We start from the raw sequence: 18,908 nt of genomic DNA, 5'->3' as shown, positions 1-18,908 counted from the left end.
CTCTGGGCTTTCCTTCCTATGGGAGAGAACTGTCCTTCTCCTCCAGGGAACCAGGGCCAAAACTGGGATTTCTTCTCCAAATTTCCTTATGTAAAAGGATTGTTTCCAGATGAAATCGACCAGGAGAGACAGCTCTGGCAGGCTTGGCCACTCGGGGGCCACCTCTCATCTGCCTTTCAAACACTAGAACCATGTGCTTTTCTTTCTTATGGGAAAAAAACATCCTTCTTGACCAGGCACCCATGGCCAAAACTTGGGATCTGCCTCCAGAATTCCCTGTATCCAAGGACAGCTCCCAGACAAAAGCTGCCAGGACTGACAAGTCTGGCTGGCCTTGGCTTCCTGAGGGCTGGCACTCATCTTCCTCTGGAACATGGGGGCTCTGTGCTTTCCTTCCTAATGAAAAGAACTCTTCTTCATGTCCAGTCACCCACAGCCAAAACTGAGATTCCACCTCCAAAATGCCCTGTGTCCAAGGACAGCCCCTAGATGAAAAGTATCAGGAGAGACAGGCCTGGCTGGCTTGGCCTAAGGGTGGCCACCTCTCATCTTCTTCCAGAACACTTGGATTTTGTGGTTTTCATTTCTATAGGGAAAAACCTTCCATCCTGACCAGCCACCCATGGCCAAAACTGGGATTCCACCTCCAAAACTCTGTACATCCAAGGATTGCTCCCAAGTGAAAGCTGCCAGGACAGACAGGTCTGGCTGCCCTTGGCCTCTTGGGAGCTGCCTCTCACCTGCCCTAGAAACACTGGGGCTCTGTGCCTTCCTTCGAATAGAAGAGAACCTTCCTTCTTCTCAAGGGGTCCATGGTCAAAATTGAAATTCCTCCTCCCAAATTCCATATGATAAAAGCTGCCAGGACAAACAGGTCTGGTTGGTTCAGCCTCTCAGGAGCCACCTCTCTCCTCTTCTGTTTTGAAACACAATGTCTGTGCTTTCCTTCCTATGGAAAAGAACCATCCATCTTATCTACACAGAAATGGCTGAAATTGGGGTTCCACCTCTAAAATTCCCTATATCCAATGGTTGCTCCCAGCCAGAATCTGCCAGTACCATCCAGTCTGGCTGGCTTTGGCCTCTGGTGGCTGCCCCTGCCACACTGGGGCTCGGTTCTTCCCTTCCCATGGAGATCACTGTGACACTGTGGGCACCTCATGGAACCAAGGGGATCATTGTGGCACCACTGGAGCCCATGGAACCAAGGGGCCATGGTGACACCGCGGGGCTTCATGGACCCAGAGACCATTATGACTCTGTGGGGCCTGATGGAACCATGGAGACCATTTCGACCCTTCAGGGCCTGGTGTCACCAAGGGGGCATTTTGACATGTCAGGGCCTTTTGGAAGCCAGGGACCATTGGGACACTGTGGGACCCCATGGAAGTGAGGGAACATGGACCAGGTCTGGCTGGCTTGGCCTCCCAGGGACCACCTGACAAGTCTGGCTGATCTTGGAATGCCAAGGGCTGCCTCTCATCAGCTCCTGCAGCACTGGGGCTCTGTGCTTTCCTTGCTATGGAAAAGAACTCTCATTCTTCTCCAGGCACACATGGCCAGAATTCAGATTTCCCCTCCAAATTTCCTTTTATCCAGGGTTTGCTCCCATAGGAATATTGCCATGAGAAGTCTGGCTGGCAATGGTTTCATGAGGGTGACCTCTCATCTGTCCCCAAAACACTGGGGAAGGCTCCGTGCTTTCCTTCCTATGGGAAAGAACTGTCCAGCTTCTCCTAGTGCCCATGGCTGAGACTGGGGTTCTACCTCCAAAATTCCCTATATCCAAAGGCTGGTCCCAGAAAAATCTGCCATTACTGACAATTCTGGCTGGCCTTGGCCCAGTGAGGCTCTCACCTCCCTTCCAAACACTGGGGCTCTGGGCTTTCCTTCCTATGGAAAAGAACTGTCCTTCTTGTCCAGGTGCCTATGGCCGGAATTGGGGTTCCACCTCCAACACTGCCTGTTGTGACAGACTGGAGGAGATTGTTGGCTGGAAACATTTTGTGTGTCGGGGAGGAAGGGGTAGGTCCAGCCTTGCCCTGCCCTGGAACTCCAGCACTGCCCTGCCCTGGAACCCCAATCCCCCCAGAGCCTCTATCCCAGCCCAGCAGTGTCTGCCAGGCCCTGGCACAGCACAGGCAATGCTCCACAGCCACCTCTGGAGCTCCCAGAGACCCAGCTCCAGTGACACCAGCCCTGAGCAAGGGGCCCAGGGCAGGTGTCCATGGCAAACAACCATCACAGCAGCTCCAGGCCTTGGTTGTCGCGGCACCAAACCAAGGAACGCGTCCCTGTGGCTGTTGCTGTGGAACCTGGTGACACCAATGAGTGTCACTGCAATTGTACCTGGAACAGCCCTGGCACTGCTTTGTCCTGAGGGCTGCCATGGCAGCTGAATGCAGCAACAGCTCTGCAGGCCTTGGAACCTGGCTGCAGAAATGACTCCTTGGGGTGGTTTCCAAGGAAACCTGAACTGATGAGCGTTGCCATGGCACCCAAACCCATCAGTCTGGTCAGTGCAGTGTCCATGGACACAGCCCCTTGCAATGGCCCAGTGCAGGTTGGGATGATGATCCACCCTCACAGCTGTAGTGGTCTTGGAGGCACCTTCGGCTTGGCACAGACCTGAGGAGGGTGTCTGTTTTCAATGGGGAAACTCAGGAGTTTAGTTAACTTCAAAAATAAAAGAAGGAGAAACCCTCCTTGGCTGTGCACAGCAAGTTCTTTGAGCAAAGCAGGTCCCAGGTGAGTGAAGAGAGACAGGATGGGGTTGGGGAATGGGGAGCAAGGTTGTCCACACGGGGTCAGATCTCAAGGCACAGTGTCTCTGATCAGGCCAGAGCTCCTTAGGAGTGTCCCTGGGTCAGTATCAGTCACTGAATGCTGCAATCACATATTGTGTAATAAGAAAAGTAATAAAAGACACCCTTTAAAACAGGAATAGATATTTCCTAAAAGCTCTTCAAAATATTTCTCAATAACTGCAGAAGGAAATCTTCCTAATGAACTGCCCCAGACAAGAGGGAAATCAAGGCACAGCCATGGTTTGTCAGGAGTTGCTTGATCCTAATGACCCCTGTTGGTGCATTTGGAGCTGAGCCCTTTAACCTCAGGGCCTGAGAGGAGATTGCACAAACCTTTCCAGAAGTCAAGGCAGAGGAAACACCCAAATGTGTCAAAGCATTATTGGGACCCACTGAGGTCCATCCCCAACACAAGCTCCTCAGGGAGTCCTTGGAGGAGAGAATTGGAGGCCAGGATGGCACAAAATCCTCTCAGAGACTCAAAATGGCACAAAAACCTCTCAGTGTGGAAAGGAAAATCCAAAGTACCTGAAAAAAGTTGAGTATCTAAAAGCATTAATGAGCTCCACTGAGTGTCAGCACAAAGCTCTCAAGGGACTCATTAAAGCAGATAATTGGGGCCATGATTGCACAAACCTCTCACAGAGTCTGGATCAAAAGGGAAACACCAAGTACCGTAAAAGAACTGAAGTACCTTGAGGCATTAATGAGCCCCACTGAGTATTGTTACTGACAAAGCCTCTCCAGGGACTAATTACAGCAGATAATTGGAGGCCAGGATTTCATAAAGCTCTCAGATACTCCAAGGCAAAAGTAAAGCCCAAAGTCCTTCAAAAAACCTGCGGTCCCTGGGAGCATGAAGGAGCCCTCAGGGCCATTCCTGACCAAGGCTCCCCAGGGACTCCTTCCAGCAGATCCTTGAGGCCACTGGGATGTGGGCTAGGGGGGGATGCTGAGGGCAGGACCAGGGGGTGACAGTGCCCAGCCCGGCTGGGGCTGTGCCAGGAGGCCCCAGGGCCTCAGGACAAGGTGTCTCCTCACAGCCCTTGGTGGCACAGACCCTGCTGTGCCCCAGGGCACCAAGACTTGGCTTCTCTTTGTCCCCACCTGTCATCAGTGCCTCCAGTTCTCTGCTCTGCCTGGGGCCTGGGGACACTTTCTCAGTCGTGTCCCTCAGTGGGACCCATTAAAAGTCCAAGAAACTTTGGAGTTGGATTCTGACCTGGAGTTCTGGAGAGGTTTCTGCAGCTCCCTCTCGGGGCCTGATGTTCAGGGCCTGAGCACAAAGCCCCAGAGGGTCATTAAAGTCCTTGTGCTGTGTCTGTGCTGCTGAGCTGGGCCGGGCTCCTAGCACAGAGGGTGATCCTGGTAACCAAGCAGAGCTTCAAAAGCACATTTCTCTTGCTGAGCAGCTCTTCTCCCAGCCCAGCAGGGCTGGGCACTGCCTGCAGCCAGCCCAGGCACAGCACAGAGGCACAGAGAGCTTCAATCAGTCAGGGCTGGGAAGGGGCTGAGAAGTGCCTGGGGCAGAATCACTGCCAGCCCTTGGCACAGGAACCTCTGGCTGCAGGACAATGCAGCTGCAGCTCCTGGAGTGATCTCCTAAAGCTGGAACATCCCAATGCCCACAGACCCTGTGAGTGCATTCTCTGCTCATCTCCTGTGCAGAGCAGCCAGGGGTGCCCAGGGCTGTCCTGCAGAGCAGGGTCCTGCAGCCCAGGGCGCTGTGCTGGGCCAGGACTCTGCTGCCTGCCAGGGACAGCTCTCAGCCGGCCCTGGAGCTGCTCCCAGCGCTGGCCAGGAGCTGTGGGGGGAAGGAGCCACCCTGAGCAGGGCAGGTGCTGCTGCTGAGAGGGGCTGGGTGGGGCAGGGCTGCTCCCAGCTCCAGACCAGCCTGGGCACAGCTCCAGAGGGCACTTCCCAAAGAAGGTAAGCCTGGGATTGCTGTAAAGATCTGGAGCTTTCCTGAGATTGTTTTCAATTTCCTGCTTGGAGCAGGATGGGAAAGTTGGGGTGGTGACAAAAGATTTTTACTTTTATATATTTTTCATGTATTCATAGCTCTGTAAATTACTATCATATATTTTTAAAACTAAAATCCTTATTTTACTCTATTAAACTCAATTAATTCTCTTAAAGTACTATTATATACCTTTATAACTATAATATTTCATTAACTCTAGTTCATTTTCTAACCTTTCTCCTAGATTTTAGAACAATAAGCAGACTGTCTAAATGCATTCCTTAAATACTGTATAGTCTTATTATCAGGAAGAGGGAAAGAGGGCCTACAAGAAGGACATTTTGGTTTTTGACCAAAAAATGAGCAGTCACAACAAAAAGTGAAGGCAAAGAAGCCCTTGGACCTACTCCACTGGGTTGAGCCAGGGGTGTGTAACTGGGGCAACTGAATCTCCTATTGGATGTTCCTGTTAAATATCCTAATTAATCAACCTTATTACCTTGTTGAAATCAGGGGCTGGGTGTGCCCCATTCCCACTGGGACACCTGGAAGCTTCCAATAAAGGTCTGGTTTTTACTATTCTAACACTGTTGCAAGGGGTTTTTCTCTCCTTTCATTATAGACAACAGGGGGATGAGAGAAGCAGAACAGGAATTGCAATCCCAGAACGACAGAACATTCTGAATTGAAAGGGCCACATGGGATCATCAAAGGAATGTTTGAACATTTACAGAGACTCCAGAACTGTGACTTTGGGTGGTCAGTGTCTCTGCTGGGAGCCTCCCAAATGGCCTTCAGCCACTCCTCAGCCCTGGTCAGCAGCAGCATCACCTCTGCAGGGCCCAGCAGGGCTCTCCTGAGCTGCCCTTGCCCAGCTGCACACAGAGCCTGCCCCAGCCAGGGCCCTGCACACAGGCAGGTTTCTGTAGGGCCGGGCCGAGGGCACACAGGGTGGGATGGGCTCTGTGAGCGCTGGCAGGGACAAGGCACCTCTCAGGAGGGGATGTCCAGGCCCAGGGAGATGCTCAGGGAAGCAGAGGGGGCTGAACAGAGCAGTGCTGGGGGAACCAGCCCATCCAGCCCCTCACCTGCCCTCAGCCACAGGGAATCCTTTGCCTCTCACATCTCTCATAGGCAAACTAGGAATGCAGCAGAAATTCTGGGGATTTCTGACCTCAGAGGGCCAGGAATGGTTTGTGGGTAGGAAAACAATTCCTAAAACCAACTTCTGCCATCTATTTCCTTTTGAAGTCTGAGTGCAGATGGTATCCAAGCCTTGCTGCAGTGATTCCCCTGACAAATCCTGAATATCCAGCCTTGTCCCTCTTCCACATGGCCACAAACCCAGGGAAGCAGGGCAGGGATGGCTCCTCGAGAGCCCCCACGCACAGGCCTGGCTGCTCCTGGCACACTCAGCCAGCACAGCTGGAGCTCAGGCAGGGACCTGGGTGAAGGTTTTCCCAGAGCAGGAACAAGGGTGGGTGAGTCCCAGCAGGACAGGCTGCAGGGAATGGCCCAGGTTTGGCTCAAGGCAGCCTCTCCTGACTTGTCCCTGTCCTTTCTCCATGAACAGGTGCCCACGTGCAGCCACAGCAAATGTCCAACAGCAGCTCCATCAGCCACTTCCTCCTGCTGGCACTGGCAGACACGCGGCAGCTGCAGCTCCTGCACTTCTGCCTCTTCCTGGGCATCTCCCTGGCTGCCCTCCTGGGCAACGGCCTCATCATCAGCGCCGTAGCCTGCGGCCACCACCTGCACACGCCCATGTTCTTCTTCCTGCTCAACCTGGCCCTCAGCGACCTGGGCTCCATCTGCACCACTGTCCCCAAAGCCCTGCACAATTCCCTCTGGGACACCAGGAACATCTCCTACACAGGATGTGCTGCACAGCTTTTTCTGATTATCTTCTTCCTTGGAACAGAGCTTGCCCTCCTGACCATCATGTGCTACGACCGCTACGTGTCCATCTGCAAACCCCTGCACTACGGGACCCTCCTGGGCAGCAGAGCTTGTGCCCACATGGCAGCAGCTGCCTGGGCCAGTGCCTTTCTCAATGCTCTGCTGCACACAGCCAATACATTTTCCCTGCCCCTGTGCCATGGCAATGCCCTGGGCCAGTTCTTCTGTGATATCTCCCAGATCCTCAAACTCTCCTGCTCCAAATCCTATCTCAGAGAACTTGGGTTTCTTGTGTTTTCTATATTTTTAGCATTTTGTTGTTTTGTGTTCATTGTTTTCTCCTATGTGCAGATCTTCAGGGCCGTGCTGAGGATTCCCTCTGAGCAGGGACGGCACAAATCCTTTTCCACCTGCCTCCCTCACCTGGCCGTGGTCTCTCTGTTCCTCAGCACTGTTGCATTTACCTACATGAAGCCCCCCTCTATGTCCTCCCCATCCCTGGATCTGGCCCTGTCAGTTCTGTACTCGGTGGTGCCTCCAGCCCTGAACCCCCTCATCTACAGCCTGAGGAACCAGGAGCTCAAGGCTGCAGTGTGGAGACTGATGACTGGTTGCTTTCAGGAACATTAACCTGCTGGCCAGTTTCTGCAAATTACTTGTAATAAAAGTCTTCTTTGATACTTCTTGTTGGTTTAATTTTGGAGGTTCTTTTTCTTTCTTTTACATTTTAATGTTTTCCACATTAGAAAGAAATGTCATTGTGCCATTTATCCTTTTGTTTCTCTTCACCTTCCCTGTGACCACAGACTGTGTCAATGAAGGGCTGCACTCTCGGTGGTTTTCAAGGAACTAAAGGATCTCCCAGCAGTTTTCTGCAGAGATGCCCTTTTGTTGCCTTCTCTGGAGCTGCAGCAGCAATGTCTGTGTGCAGAGCTGGGGGCAGATCAGTGCTGGCACAGCAGCTCTGCTCCTGCTGGCCACACCATTCCTGATCCAGGCCAGGAGCCATTGGCCTTCTTGGCCACCTGGGCACACGGCTGGCTCATGTCCAGCCTGCTGTCCATCAGTCCCTGCAGGTCCCTTTCTGCCTGGCTGCTGTCCGGCCACTCTGTCCCCAGCCTGTAGCGCTGCAGGGGTTGTTGTGGCCAAAGTGCAGGACCCGGCACTTGGACTTGTTAAACCTCACCTTGTTGGGTTTGGGCCCTGGATCCAGCCTGTCCAGGTCCCTCTGCAGAGCCCTCCTACCCTCCTGCAGATCCACACTCACATCCAGCTTGGGGTCATCTGCAAAGAGGTCCTTGGTTCCAAGGGGCCCCTCAGCGTCACAATGTCCCTTTGGTTACACCAGGCCCTGCACTGTCACACTGGGCTCCTTGGTTCCATGGGGCCCCAAAATGTGACAATGGACTCCTTGGTTCCATGGGGCTTCACAGTGTCACAATGTTCTCGTTGGTGCCGCAGTTTCACAGTGGCCCCTCGGTTCCATGGGGCCCCAGGGTGTCACAAAGGCCCCATGGTTACATGAGGTCCCACACTATCACAATGCTCTCTGTGACTCCACAAGTCCCCTCAGTGTCACAATGGACTCCTTGCTTCCACGAGCCCACACAGTGTCACAATGGCCTTCCAGATTCCTGGAGGCCCCAGAGTGTCACAGTGGCCCCTTGGTTACACAAGGTCCTGCAGTGTCACAATGTCCCCTTGGTTCCATGAGGCCCCGCAGTGTCAGAAGGGCCCCTTGGTTCCACTGGGCCCTGGACTCTCCCAATGCTCTCCTTGGTTTCGCAGTGTCACAGTGGTGAAACCCCTCGGTTACACGAGGCCCCGCAGTGTCACAATGGCCTCTGTGGTTCCACCAGGACCCAGTGTCACGGGGACTACCTGGTTCCATTTGGCCCCAGAGCACCACAATGGAGCCCTGGTTCTATGGGGCTGCACAGTGTCACCATGGTCCTCTTAGTTCCACCAGGCCCTGCAGTGTCACAATGGCCCCAGAGTGTCCCAATCATCACAGAATGACAGAATCAAATAGGCCGGAAAAGACCTTTGGGATCACCAAGTCCAACCAATGCCCTAATACCGCCTTGTCACCCAGACATGCCACTGAGTGTCACTGGAGAGGGACAGCGACTCTGCCACCTCCCCCCTGGCCTGCCCCTTCCAATGCCCACTCACCCTTTCTGTGAAGAACTTCTTCCTCTTGTCCAGCCTAAACCTCCCCTGGTGCAGCTGAAGGCTATGTCTTCTTGTCCTGCCCTCCAGCAGATCCACACTCACACCCAGCTTGGTGTCACCTGCAAATTTGGGGATGGTGGGCTCGATCCCCTCACCCAGATCATCGGTGAAGATGTTAAACAGGGCTGGGCCCAACACAGATCCCTGGGGACAGCACCAGGGACTGGACACCAGCTGGGTGCAGCCCCATCCCCACCCCTCTCTGGGCCCAGCCTCCAGCCAGCTCTTCCATCTCCCAGCCAGGAGGGAACCTGCCCAAGCCGTGGGCTGCAGCTTTTCCAGGGAATGCTGTCACAGACAGTGTCCAAGGCTTTGCTGAAGTCCAGATGGACACATCCACAGCCTTTCCCACACCCACAGGTGGGTCACCTGGTTATAAAAGGAGATCAGGGTGCTCAGGCAGGACCTGCCCCACTAAATCCACGCTGGCTGGCTCTGACCCCTCGGCCATCCTGTGGGTGCCCTGTGGTGGCACTCAAGGTGATCTGTTCCATAACCTTGCCGGGCACCGAGGTCAGGCTGACAGGCCTGGAGCTCCCCAGATCCTCCTTCCAGCCCTTCTTGGGGATGGGCTCACACTGGCACCTCCAGTGCTCTGGGACCTCCCTGGTGAGCCAGGACTGATGGTAAATGGTGGGGAGCAGCTTGGGGAGCTCATCCACCAGCTCCCTCATGCCCCTAGGATGGATCCCATCCCATCCCATCCACCCGTGAGCATCTGAGTTTCTCAGCAGGTCACCAGCTGCTTCCTCCTGGATTACAGGGGGCTGTTCTGCTCCCTTTGCCCATCTACCAGCTCAGGAGAACTCTTGTCCTGAGGACAACCTCTCCATATACTGAAAATTAAAAGAATCAAGATATTAAGTAGCCGGTCTTTTTCCTTATCTTTTGTTAGTATATTTTCCACTGCATCCAGTTAAGAGCAGAGGTTCTCCGTATACCACATTTTGCTGATAATTTATTACTAGACATATTTTTTACTCTTTTTCACAGAAGTGTCCAGGTTAAGCTCTAATTGAGATTTCACCTCTTTCTTTTTTTTTTCTGCATGACCTAACAACTTCCTTAAATACTTGCTAAGTTGCCTGACCTTCTTTCCAAAGTTAATGCACCCTCTTGTTTCCCTTGAATTCCCACAAAAGCTCCATGGGCAGTCAGGGCAGTCATTTTCCTCACCACCTCATCTTTTGCCACACTGGAACAGGCTGCTCCTTCCCCCTTAAGATTATTTTCTTGAAATGTGTCCCTCCTTCCTGGACCCTTTTGTTTTTAAGGGCTGTTTCCCTTTAAAAAATCAGTACCTGATTTGGTACTCCCCAAATCTGCATCCTAAATAGGCCACAGGCTGCCCTTCCTAAATCCAGTGTGGAAGTTTTATTGCTGCCCCTCCTTCTTTCACAGATCATTGTAAACTTGATTATTTCATGGTCCCTGTGCCCCAGGCAGCCTCTGACCCCCACATCTGCCACCAGCCCTTCTCTGTTGGTGAACAGCAGGAGACAGAGCTTTCCTTGGGAGTGGAGTGTTACCAAAAATTTGGTAAAACAGAAAACTCCTTAACACCAGTGCAGCATTAAGAAGCAGCATTCTTTATTCAGCGGGATGCACGGGGGACAGCTCCTCCCAAAGCCAAACATGCTGAGTGCAGGAAAGTTTCTGTTCATATTCTGTATTTTGCACATGTATTCATTGATTGTCCAGGACTAATCTCACATCTGATAATCATTTTCTTAGAATCATTAACATATTTCCCCTCCCCTTTACCCATGTGTTCTTCTGTCCTGGGGGTCTCTCTGGTGGTCCCTGGTGGTCGTGGACCCCAATGTTCCCATGGGCCTGGCTGAGCTGGCAGGACACTGAGGCTGGTGAACTTCCAGTTCCCCTTCTCCCACAATGGGCACTGTGTGGTTTCCATGGGCCTGGGGTTTTGGAGAACAAGATCCAGGTGTCAGCTCACCTGATGGACACAATTTATCACCTGGTGACATGAGGTCACAGAGTGGGCTATGACATCACATGAGTGATCTATGACAGAATGGTCCATGACATCATAGAGTGGTATATTTGAGGCCATCAATAAGCTATGACATCATAGGCCATCTCTGTGACATCACAGAGCAGATTATGACATCACAGGACAGAGCTCTGAAAACACAGAGCAGACTATGACAATACAGAGTTGGCTGTGATATCAGAGACCAGCTGTGTGACATTAGAGAATGGGCTGTGACATCTCAGAGGGGCTGTGTGACATCCCAGGAGGGCTCTGTGAGGTCACTGGGTTGGTCACTCCGCCCCAGCTCCCCCTCACAGTTTCTCCCAACAAGTCCAATGCTGTTCATGCCCAGCAGGGTCCCTGTCCCCCGGTATCCCCCCGGTCCCCCTGGAGCCACAGCCTCCACCAAAGGATGTTCCACAGGATCCACCCCAGAGCCTGACATGGGGAAAAGGAGCCAGGGCTGTGTGACCAGAACATCAAGGACATGGATTATCCAGGTCTCTTTGGCCTGGGTTGGGTTTCCCAGGGCAGGAAAGATGTCTGGCAGCTGGAGCAGGGTTAGGGAAGGGCCTCCAAGGTGGGGCTGGAGCCCTTGGGCTGTGAGCAGAGGCTGAGGGAGCTGGGCTTGTCCAGCCTGGAGCAGGGAAGGCTGAGGGGCTCCTCATGCCAGCCTGGCAGTGCCAGCGAGGAGGGGATGGAGAACACAGAGCCAGGCTCTTCACCGGGGGCCTGGTGGGAGACAGAAGCCAATGGGTGGAAGGGGAAAGAGGGGAGATGAGCCAGGCCAGGAGGAGATGAAATGAGTCAGGCTGGTTTCAGCATTTCTTCAACTCCAAAAGCAGCTTGACCTCCCTTCCCATCCCCCACTGACAGCTTTGCAAATCTGGAATTGTTTGATCTGTTTTGCCCCCACTCCAGGATGAGCATCCTGATTCAAAAACTTAATTGTGTTTATATCTATCAAACAGAACCACGTTTGTCTAAAATTAATTTTATTATGGAAATCACTTGTGGATGCTGGACTCATCAGATGCTGCTGGGACGTTGCACATAGCTCAGGGAAGAGCGTGATTGTTATTAAATTGTGTCCTGTTCAACTGTGGTCTGTTGGCCATGAAGAGAAACTTTCTGTGCCTCTGAGTCTCACCAGTTCCTGACCCCCAAAGGACACAAACCTGATGAGTTGTGGTTCCCACTCCAGTGGTGGCACTGGGACCTCCCTCCATCCCCAGAGCAGAGCTCCCTTGTCCCAGAAAGTCCCTGGCAATGCAGGGATGAAGGAAACAGGACAGGCTGTGGGGATCAGGGCCAGGGCACGGCCAGGGATTTGGGGTGGCTGTGAGCCCAGGGCAGGACCCAGCCCTTGGCCTTGGTGAACCTCATCCCATTGTCCTGGGCCCATGGCTCCAGCCTGTCCAGATCCCTCTGCAGAGCTTCCTGCCCTCCAGCACAGCCACACTCCCACCCAGCCTGGGCTCACCTTGAACTGCCTGAGGGTGCCCTCGATGGCCTCGTCCAGACCAGCAATAAAGAGATTTCACTGACCTGGCCCCAGTGCTGAGCCCTGGGGACACCCCTGGATGTGACTCCATTCCTCAGCTGCTCTGAGTGCCAGGGGTTGGGTGAGGGAAATGGTGGGGAGGGGAGAGGGACAAAGTGTTTTGATTGTCACCCAGGACGGGTCTTGATCTTCATCTCTGTTCAGACTGCATTAGAAGGTGCTGGGGGTCAATATCAATTGGACATTGCTGATATCAATCCATAAATAGGAAAAACGGGAAAAGAAAACAGGACAAAATACTTATCTCTGCATTGCTTTCAATACAGTATATTCACTTTGAATATACTTCTGAAATCTATCTAATTAACCATGGAAGTATTGAAAACTTCAATTATTCACATGGACTTTTCTTGTTTGGGCATTTTAAGCAAATGTTTATGAGCCTTTTTCACTTAATTAATGAAGTGAAGAGCTTGAGAAAGAAGAGGCCACTGGAGTAGGAAAATTCACCAGCAACCCCCAAGTGGCTGAGGATCCATCCCCATCGGAGCAGCAATGAGCAGAAATGGGCACAGCTTTGTGGCTGCCCCAGCTCTGGGATGGGCCCTGGGCCTGGAGCAGGAGCAGCTCTGCAGGGCCCCAAGGCCGGGGCTCTTGTGCTGGCCTGGGCAGATGGGATGGCAGGAGGGGCTGCAGAGCTCTCAGCACCTCAGCCAGAGGGGAGCAGGGCAGCCAGGGAGCTCCTTTGGCCTTGGCCAAGCCCCTTCCCCCATGGTGGGGCTGAGTCCTGGCTGAGCTGCAGCTGCTGCTGGGCCCTTGGCAGGGGCTGAGGCTGTGGGGCAGTGCCCAGAGCAGCCTGGCCTGAGCAGAGCTGTGGGGCCAGAGCCGGCTGGGCTGTGCTGGGGAGAGGCCCTTGGTGCTGCCCAGAGCTCAGGGCAGCTGGCAGAGCTTGCAGGGAGCTTCGGCATCTTGCAGCAATGGAGGGGAGCCATGAGAGCACCAGCACACACAGACACACACACACACACACACACACACACACACACACACACACACACGGAGCAGCTCAGCAGTGAAGACACGGGAGGGTCCAAGCACGGAGTTCTAACAATGGTTTATTAGGCCTCCAACACTGAAGGAGTACAGGGGCCAAAGACAGGGAAAAAAGGGGGTCCAGGGTACAAATACAGGAAAAGAGGGTGCAGAGAATGGCATCAGGCATGCAATGGTCTGAGGGCCCAAGTGTGGTACACAGGGAAGGGACCAATAGGAAATGCCAGACTGGATAGGCGGGCACATAAACCAATGGGAAAACAGGGAAGGGAGAATTCACTAGAACTTGGACAGATAAGGGTAAAAGGGTAGGGAAGGCCAAGGGGGAAATGGGAGCACACAACTAGGAAAAGTTAACACAGTGCTGCAGAGCACCATGGTGGGAGCTTCTTTCCCCACCCTGAGCTGTGAGGAATGTCCAGAGCCTGAAGTGCATCTCTCCAGGGGATTACCACTGTTCTTTCCCCAGTAAGCTCACAGACCTCCACAAACACACACTGGAGATGTCTGGGGCCATTCATCATTTCTCTGCTCTCAGCACTGAGGCAATGGACTCTGGCACTGCTCTGAGTTCAGGCCCGTGGCAACCACCCCTGGCCATGGGGCTCCATGGAGCTGCTCTCAGGAAACCCCCCAAGAGTTGGGGAGTGCCCCAAAACTGCCTCACAGGAATGTGAGATACCCCAGCATCTCTTCATGAATGTAGACTATTCAAAAACTCACCCAGTAATGGGCTCCACCTATCTTAATCATCCCCAAACTTTGGCTGTCTCATTCCAGACCCCAGATCACCTCCCTAATCCCTATCCCAACCCATCCCACCCATCCTGGATATCAAGACCCATTCCCAAACTGTACTTCCCCCATTTCACACCTCCCAATTCCCAACCCACCCCACCCAATGCCCATCCTGACCTGCATACCACTTTGCCCAATCCCCTTCCAACCCAATTTCACCCTGAGAGGCGGTGGCATTGAGTAATTTTGGGGTGGGATTGAGTAGTTTTCAGTGGCATTGAGTGGTTTTGAGGTGACAGATCAATCCTTCTCATCATTTGGAGCACCAAGAAATAAAGACAACTAAACCAAACATCCCCCAACCCCCCCATATACTCCCAGATATCTCCTGGAATCCAAGATTCCATAAAACACAAGTAAAATGTGAGGCTTTAGATGCTTTTGATTAATTTGTTGATTTTAACCCCAATTTTCTGTGTTTTGAAGGGAGGATGATAAAAGATAATAAGAGGCAAAATAAAAGGAACAGCAGCCACTTCCCTCTGTGTATCACAGGGAATGTGGGTCACCAGGGCTCTGACCAGGGTGGGTCCTCTGATGGGGATGGAGCTGGAGCAGCGCACGAAGCTCTTCCTGCAGGCGGGGTTCTCGCAGGGCTTCCCTTACTGGTGCCGGGTAAAGAATGAGCGGTCTGAGAAGCTCTTCCCACACCGGGGACACTCGTAGGGCCTCTCCCCGGTGTGGATGCGCCAGTGGGTGACGAGGGTGGAGTTGTGCTTGAAGCCCATCCCGCAGTCGGGGCAGCGGAAGGGCCTCTCCTGTCTGTGAATCCGCTGATGTACAAGGAGATGGGAGCTGGTGTGAAACCTCTTCCCACACTCAGGACACTCGTAGGGCCTCTCCCCAGTGTGGAACCTCTGGTGGACAATCAGGTCAGACCTGTGGCTGAAGCTGTTCCCACATTCCTCACACTCGTAAGGCCGTTCCCCAGTGTGGATCCTCTGGTGGCAGATCAGGTTGAAACTCTTCCTGAAGCTCTTCCCACACTCCGAGCACTCGTAGGGCCTCTCCCTGTCACGAGGCTCCTCACGGACCACCAGCTCTGATCCCTGGCTGAAGCTCTGCCCACCTCCCCGGCACAGGGTGGGTCTTTCCTCCTCAGGTCCTGGTGATCTGCGTTTGCAGCCCCTCCTCCTGTGGGATCTCCGGGGCTTTTCCTCCCCCTTTGATTCCTCAGCCATGAAGCCACTCAAAACAGCCTCTTCCACGATGTTCTGCTGCAGGGATTTGTCCTCCCTGTTCTCCATCCTCAGCTCCTGCTCTGGGGGAGGAAGGACAAGGAGAGGATGGGATTTGCCTCCGTGCCACAGGGAAGGGCAAGGAGATCCCCCCAGTGCGTCCCCGGCAGGAGGGCACTGGCAGCGGGGCTGTCCTGCAGCCAGGGGCTGTGCTGGGCTGGGATATGGAGCAGGAGAGAGGGGGAAAGGGGCACTGACTTCCTCCTCACCTGCCTCGGTGTCCCAGGGCATCTTCCTCACAGCCTCCTCCTCCATCCAGCCAAAGTTTGGGAGTGGGAAATCCTGGTGTGGGGAAAAACAAGGTGTGAACATCTTGGGTTGGGGATTCCCCCTGCCCAAATCCATTTCCAGAAGTCTCCAGGTGTCCATAAAAACTTCCAAAAATCACGAGTTAATAAAAAAAAAGCCACCAGGAGTGTCCCATTTCCAGTCCCATCCCTCTGGGGTTCTGGTGTCTCCCGTCTCAGGGCTGCTGGGGATCCTCGAGGGTCCTGGGGATCCCCCTTCTCCAGGGTCCTGCTTAGGGATGCTGGGGGGATTTTGCAGTACAAGGGTCCCCCTCTCCAGCCTCCCCCCGGTCCAGGCACTTGGGGCTCCCCCCTGTCCCCACCACCCTGTCCTGGTTTAGAGCAAATCTGGGAGAAACCCCCCAAAGGGGATTGTCTAGAAAGCAGATTCAAGTGGCCTCTCCCCCAACCAGTTCAGGAAAAGATTTCCTTGGAGAAAAGTAGAAAAAAACTGTTTATTTAACAGGCAAAGCATTCACCAGCACAAAACATGAACAATATTAAAGAATAAAACCTGTTGTTGCTCCAAAAGAGATGACAAACTCAGAAAGTCCCTCCGTGGGCTGCAGCTCGGCTCACTCAGGCTCTGATCAGTCCCTCCATGGCCCAGGCCCAGCCCGGTGACCCACAGGTGTGAGCTGCCAGTGCTCTTCTGGTGTTCAGTCCAGAGCAGGTTTAAACAGCTCCAAAGAAAAAGAAAAACCACAGCCCAGGGAACTTCTCTGCCTCAGCGAGCTAAAAACTAACTAAAAGCAAAGGAGAGCTCTGTCCCGCTGTCTGTTGGCAGACAACTGATACCTCAGGTTTAAGTTTTTCTGTTCTGTTTCAGTGTGCAGCTTCTAGCTTTAGATTAAGTGTTCCTGGGATCTTTTCACAGGGTGGTGAAGACAAAACAATCCTGTTCTAGCTGGAGACTCAAGGACAATCTCTTCAAACTTCAGGCCCAAAGCACAAACGACAGGAAAAGCATAAGGCAGGCAAGCAAGGAGGATGAAAGTTCATAATTTGAAGCTATTAACTGGGCTGTTAAATCCTGTATGCAAATGCACTAACAGTTATAAAAATGTGAGATCTCATGACCAAGCCCTCTTTTGCTTCCATCTTGGACCCATCGGCCAGAGCCCCGACCATGGCTCCGGCACTGCCGGGGTGTGGCCTTTGAAGGCACTTCAATAAATATCCTCTTTATTCCTCTTGGCTCCGTCTGGCCTCTGTCCCAGCTCCTTAAGGCACCTCAGCAGCCCAGGAGCCGGAATGTGGAGGGGTGAGTGCAGCTCCTGAAAACAAACTGCGCGCTTCTTCCTCCCCCTCTTCGCTCTCAGAACCAGCCCTGAAGGTGCAGAACTCATTTCGGGGCCAAACGGACCAATGGGGGTACGAGCATCGTGAGGTCACCCCAGTACAGGCCCTGCCAGGCTCAGGGGTCCCGTCCCCGCCGCATCTCCGGCTGCCGGGGGTCCCCCAGCTCCAGTATCGCCCCTTCCCCTCTGCCGCCCCGGGGGTCCCACGTTCCGCAGCCCCGGCTCTCACGGGGATCCCCAAAACCAATGTCCCGCCCTGTCAGCACCGGGCCAGCCCCGCGTGGTCCCCCCGGGACCCTCCGAGGGGCGATCACAGCTCCTCTCCCCCCGAAAAAGCTCCTCTTGGGGAGCCCGGAGTGATCCGGGGCTCGGCATCTGCCGGCTCCGAGCGCTCTCCAGAAAAATCCTCCCGGAGACCCCTCGATAGAGCCGGGGCGAGCTCGGCCTCCCCCTGCCCTGCGGCTCGGGGCTGGGGCGATGCTGGCGGGGCAGGGGGTGCTGCAGCAGGATCCTACAGTGACATTTCACTGCCAGCCTTCATAACTTCATCCCTCTGTTGTTGCAGCTCATGGATTGGGAATGAAATCAGGGCAGGGCCTTTGGTGGGAGCTGCCCTGGATCAAGGGAAACACTGAGAGAGAAACAGAGCAGGCAAAGAGGGGCCGGAGAGAAAGGAGGACACAAACACAATCAGCTGAGAAGGTGGCACTGTGAAAACAGAACTGCAATGAACTAAAAATTAATGCGACAGAAAGAAATATTTTTTTAATTTCCTATCAAAACACATTTTCCTCCGTTTCTCACCAACCTTGTCCTGGTGTCGTTCAGCAGGGCTGTCAGAAAGTTCATCATTCTGAGTGGATGTTCCAGGCTGCAGCCACAAGGAAACAGGGAATGGGGATTTTCCTGCTCCTGGGGAGTGAAACACTGATGAAAATCAAACCCTACAATTTTAATAAAGATTTGTAGAGAATGGGTATGCTTATTTATAACACTGTGGACGCATGTCCATTAAAGGGCAATAAGTCCTGACATACGTCCACAGCGCTATAAATAAACATACCCATTCCCTACAAATCTTTATTAAAATTGTAGGGTTTGATTTTCATCCGTGTTTCATTATGGCGAGCCAGGCAGGAGATTTTCTGTCCTCGCAGGGGCAGGGGGTAGAACAGACCTCCTTGGCACACCCGGGGAATTTCCCTGGAGGGGCTCCGCTCTGCCTCGCTTGCCACCTGCGGAGAGAGCCAAGGAGCGCTGGTGTGCGATAAAGGGCCGGACTGAGAGGGCCCTGGGGTGCCAGAGCAGCACTGCTGGGCAGTCCCTCAGAGCCGGCAGGGCCCGGCCTCGCTCCTGGGCCTGAGTGCCCGCGGGGAAGGGAAACAAGCGGAGAAACGGGGCTGAGGACGTGCACTGTGTTTAAAGGCGGTGATTTGTGTGCATTTGAACAGTGGCTAGACGAACTGGGGGGGTTCCTCTGCCCCAGTGGTTCGGACTTGGATTCCTGGAATTTTACTGTGTGCTGTTATGCTGTGCTGTGTTGAGAAAAGGGAACACTTTAAGAGATACCACCAGTGAGTTTCCCAGTGAGTTTGTGTGATTCTTCCCCCACATTATAGTATTTTAATTCTCGAGATTATATAGTTGCATTTATAGAGATTTTAAGATTTTTTTTGCAACAAGTGTAGCATTTTACGCAGAAGAGCTACACTATAATGATTTATGTTTAACTGTAGCAAAAAAAATCAAAGGAATTCCAAGAATTCCTCCCTCACAACAACTTAAGCCCTGACTCTCCTTGAATTTGAGATAAGGACAGGGTTCTGT

At 53.3% G+C, this 18,908-nt stretch overlaps 1 pseudogene; it reads right to left on the bottom strand.

Moving 5' to 3' along the window:
* Window positions 1-15,502, bottom strand: part of LOC140680998 (uncharacterized) — a 61,653-nt pseudogene extending 46,151 nt beyond the window's left edge.
* Window positions 15,503-18,908: the final 3,406 nt, after the last annotated feature.

The sequence above is a fragment of the Taeniopygia guttata genome, chromosome 30, assembly GCF_048771995.1.
Source record: "Taeniopygia guttata chromosome 30, bTaeGut7.mat, whole genome shotgun sequence".
NCBI lineage: Eukaryota > Metazoa > Chordata > Aves > Passeriformes > Estrildidae > Taeniopygia > Taeniopygia guttata.
This window is presented reverse-complemented; position numbering and strand designations above follow the sequence as displayed.